The following is a 5000-nucleotide window of genomic DNA, read 5'->3' on the forward strand; positions in this document are numbered from 1 at the left end:
TGTGTGTGTGTGTGTGTGTGTGTGTGTGTCTAGCCATTTGTCTTGCTTCATCTACAACAATTAAGAATTTATAGATAGAAAAAAAACTAACACATTCGAGAAGAAAATTGAAAACTAAATATTAATAATGATAATAATAATAATAATGATAATAATAATAATAATAATAATAATAATAATAATAATAATAATAATAATAATAATAATAATAATAATAATAATAATAATAATAATAAATTCAAAGAAAACGCCACTGAAAAAAAAAGAAAGAAAGAAGTAAAAAAAATAAGTCGCCTACAAAAACGACAGTGATTCAAGAGGCGCAGCGAAGTCCACACGCAGATCAGATTCCCGCAGCTACGCATTTCTTGCCGCCACACTACACGTCCCCGCCAAGCACTGCCTACCGAGTGGCGCCGTCTGCTATTTTCCCCACGACATCTCAAGTAGCATTCCTATCTGGGCCTTAAGTACAAGTTCTCATGTTTACTCAGTGCTGGGTGTACTTACTTTTGTCCTAGATAGGAGGAGGAGGAGGAGGAGGAGGAGGAGGAGGAGGAGGAGGTAAACAAGGTACGAAAGAACCCGAGACTCAACTGAATCACGTTTTCACTCAGCAAACTTGGTGCGGCAGTGTGTCCAACTCGCATGCAAACACACACACACACACACACACACATACACACACACCTGAAAGCAAATACGAAGTGTTCCCAGCAAAGGCGAAGGAGAGGACACAAGAAAAGAAGGAAGAGAACTAACATAGTATATAAAAAAAGATGTTTAATCAAGTCATTATCGTCAACAACAACAACAACAACAACAACAACAACAACAACCAACAGAAAACGACCAATTTCATACAGTCCTCTATCTCTTCTCCACCATTCATTTCTCCCCATCTTTCCCTTGTACTGCCCTTCCACTCCCTTCCAGCCCCGCCTCCGCCCCCTCACATTCCCACCAGTGCCCGTTTCCCTTCATCCACAATCCCCCTCTGATTCCCCTCTGCCACTGGAGGGATCAAATACTAGTCGTTCTCCTTATCCTTTTGCCTTCCCCTCATATTCTCCTTTTCTTCCCTCCATTCTCCAATTTTTCAATTCCTCACTTTCTCCTAACCTCCCTACTCCAATTTATTCGTTTCTCTATTAGTTTATATTTTTCCTTTTTTCTTTACGCCTCTCACTCCTCATCTCTTCCTTTTTCCCCATATTATAAGATGGATACAAGTCTATTAGAATCAGTACAACGGAAAATGACTAAGAGGTTATAGGAGATGAGGAGTATTACTTACGAAACGACACTGAAGCTTTTAAATTTATATTCCTTAGGTTAAAAGAGGACCTGACAGAAGTGGTATAGGCGATGCAAGAAGTGTGATGTAAGGAATATTTTCAGGGTCAGTGATCATAATGTGACAAGAAATAATGGGTAGAAGTTAGATTTAAAAAAGAGATAGGAAGGAATTGGTTTTCACAGACAGTGGTAGATGAATGAATGGATTGGACTCAGTAATCAGGTTGTTAGTGCTGGGTCATTAGGGGGATTGAAAAGATTAGGCAAATTTATGGGCAGGGATCATAGGTGGAAATAGGTAGGTACAGTAAAATCCCTCTTATCCGGCATCAACGGGACCACCGACATGCCGGATACTTGAATATTGCCGGATACTTGAATAGAAGTGAAATTATGTCCACAATCACCACCCTACACTCACGCATCTTACCATAACAAAGATCAACTGATCTTAATCAGCAGCTGATCTGATCAGCTGCTTAAGTGTAAGCACAACACGCTTCCTCTTTTCTACAACTTTAGGCATGATGAAGGCGTCAGGCGATAAACAGTGCACACGCGGGACTGAGTCACTGAGTAAACACAGTGCAGTGGGCCGCGGGTGGCGCGAAGCAGTGCGCTCTGGTGGCGAGGGGACAAAGTATGCCTCGCGCGGGAATTTTAATCGATTTTATGAGTACACATTGATTTTTTATTGATTTTAAGGCTCGGGGAAAAATGTGCCGGATACTTGAAGCTGCCGGATACTCGAATGCCGGATGAGAGGGATTTTACTGTATGTACAAGGACTGCCACGTGTAGGTCTGATGGCTTGTTGCAGCTTCCCTTATTTTTATTTTTTTATGTTCCTTTCTCTTTCCCTCTTCCTTTCTTAGCTTCAAAGATGCTTCACTTCCATCGTTTAGTTTCCTTCTTATGCCTTCTCTTTCATCCCTTCACTAATCTGTCTCTTTCTGTCTCATTCATTCTACATTCTCTTTCTCTATTTCTTATTTGTCTCTCTCTGTCTCATTCATAGTCCCTTCTCCTCCTCTATTTATTATATCACTTTCGTTCATTTGCTTTCCAATGATTTTTCCCTCTTTCTTATCTTTCTTCATCTCTTCTTGTCTTCGCTTAACTCTTTCTTCCTTATCTTCCTCTACTTCCTCCCGTCTTCTCGCTGTCTCTTCCGTCTGTTCATTTCCCTTCCTCCTCCTCCTCTTCTTCTTCTTTAATATCTCCTCGTCTTCCATCTTTCGCGATCTTTCACTCCTCGTCTTCTTCCCATCTTCTTCCTCTTCCTAATGCTGTACGTCTCATTCCCTTCTTCCTCTTCCTCTTTTTTCTCTCCTTAATCTATCCTTTGGTTCTTTTATCATTTCTCGCTATCATTCCTTCTCTTCGTCCCTCCTCTTCCCCTCCTTTTTCCCTTGTCTCATCTTCCTCTACTCTCCTTTATTCCACCTCATCTTTCTCTCATTCCTCCTGCCTCTTCTTCCTCTCTCATTCACTCCATTGTGACTTCCTGTCTTGCCTCCCGTCCACTCTTCCCTTCCCCGCGGAAATACAAGCGATCACATTCCACTGTCTTGAATACCATTACGTGAATCCAAAGTCTTATTCATGCCACCTTCATTCCTTATTTTTCGACAAGCTGTTCATTTTGAGAGTGAGGCTGTGATGTGTGTGTGGGGGGAGGGGGTAGTAGGAGTGATTTTGTTTTTTGTCCTTTTTCTTTTTCGTTTTTTTCTTTCATCGTTTTTTTTTCCTTTCTCCTTCTTCTATATCGTTGCTGTTTTTTTTTGTTTCCATATTAATTTTCCGTTTTATTTTGCTTGTCTTCGTCTCTTAAAATCTATCTCCCCTTTTCCTACTTTTCTTCTTTTATCTTCCACTATCTTCGTTTTCTTCTCTCTTCTCCTTCTACGGTTATTTTTTTCTCGCTTTTTTTCTTTTTGTATTTCTTCTTCTTTGCCTTTTTATTCTCGGTTTATTTGATGTTTTTATCCGAATCCTTTGAAGTAAAGACGTGTATTTGTTCACCGTAGCTCTCTCTCTCTCTCTCTCTCTCTCTCTCTCTCTCTCTCTCTCTCTCTCTCTCTCTCTCTCTCTCTCTCTCTCTCTCTCTCTCTCTCTCTCTCTCTCTCTCTCTCTCTCTACCACTCCTCTCTCCTCTTCTTCTCTATCCCCAATTCTTCCCTCCCTCCCTTACTCCCTCCCTCCCTCCCTCCCACGCCTAGCCATCCGAAATGAAGCTGTTTAGGAGGCAATAGTGGCACTGCTTCAAAACTCTCCTCATGAGCACCGAGTGACTACCAAATGAGGCTTCGAAACGGCCCGCCCCGCTCGAGACTCCGGCATGCGCTTTCTCCTTAATTGGGTTCAAGTGATGCGTATGTGCGTGTGCGTGTGTCTGTCTGTGTGTGTGTGTGTGTGTGTGTGTGTGTTGGCAAATAAAGCTCAGGAAACGCAGCAAAGGCGAAACATGAAATGAAAAACAGATAAAAATGGATAAGAAAAATAGTTACGGTATGGCTCTCGCTCGCTCTCCCTCTCCCTCTCTCTCTCTCTCTCTCTCTCTCTCTCTCTCTCTCTCTCTCTCTCTCTCTCTCTCTCTCTCTCTCTCTCCAAGAAAATATCAAATCAAAGAAAATTTTGTATACACAGCCTTCGTCTCCTCCTCCTCCTCTTCGTACTCCTATTCCTCTTCCTCCTCCTCTTCCTCCTCGTCTTCCTCCTCCTCATCTTGCTTCTCCGGTTTCTTTAGTGTTCAGAAAATAACAGAAAATGTGAAATCCGCTTAGGAGGCGAGGCCGTGGGCGGGCAACTGGGGCTTTTAGTGGAAGAATTGCGGATCTTGCCTCCACTCCTCCTCCTCCTCCTCCTCCTCCTCTTCCTCCTCCTCCTCCTTCTCTTCCTAATGCCGCTCTTCCTCCTCCTTCGTCTTACACTTCTCCTGCTGCTGGTGCTGTTGAAATTCTTCCTCCGACTTAGCCTCCTCCTCCTCCTCCTCTTCCTCCTCCTACTTCTCGTCTTCTTCCTGTGTTATTGTTTTTTTTTTCTTTGCCAATTTTTCTTCTTTCTTTTCCTCCTCCTCCTCTTGTTTTTTCTGTGATACTCTTACCTCTTCCTTTTATCAACTTTTTTTCCTTACTCCTTCTCCTCTTTTTCCTCCTCCTCCTCCTCCTGTTTCTTATACTCTATGAAGTGACCACAGACTTCTTCCTTTGTGTTACTTTGTTCCCCCTCTTTCTTCTCCTCTTCTCTCCTTCTCCTTTTCCTCCTCCTCCTCCTCCTCCTCCTCCTCCTCCTTCACTTCTTAATAATGGTGTTTTCTCGTCTTCGTCCTCATCCGCCACCTCCTCTTCCTCCTCTTTTTTCCTCTTTCTCCCCCTCCTCCTACTTCTGCTGATATCACTATTTTCTTTCATTTCTTCTTTATTCTTTTTTTCTTTCTTCGTTTTTTTCCATATCTTTCTATCTTTTTTTACCGTTTTATCTTAGTTGTTGTTGTTGTTGTTGTTGTTGTTGTTGTTGTTGTTCTTCCTTCCATCTTTTCTTTTACCTTTTTCTTTTTTTCTTTCTTCTTTCGTTTTTCATTCTTTTCTTCTTTCTTTTTTCTTCTTCTTCCACTCCTCTTCCTCCATCTCCTCCTCCTACTCTCTGCTTTTTCTTCCTCTTCGTCCTCCTCCTTTGGTCTCCTCTCCTCTATGCCTTCC

General features: G+C 42.2%; 1 pseudogene; it reads right to left on the reverse strand.

Moving 5' to 3' along the window:
* Positions 1–3517: 3517 nt before the first annotated feature.
* Positions 3518–5000, reverse strand: part of LOC135101792 (sperm protamine P1-like) — a 1871-nt pseudogene continuing 388 nt past the window's right edge.

Source organism: Scylla paramamosain, chromosome 7 (genome assembly GCF_035594125.1).
Source record: "Scylla paramamosain isolate STU-SP2022 chromosome 7, ASM3559412v1, whole genome shotgun sequence".
NCBI classification, from domain to species: Eukaryota; Metazoa; Arthropoda; class Malacostraca; order Decapoda; family Portunidae; genus Scylla; species Scylla paramamosain.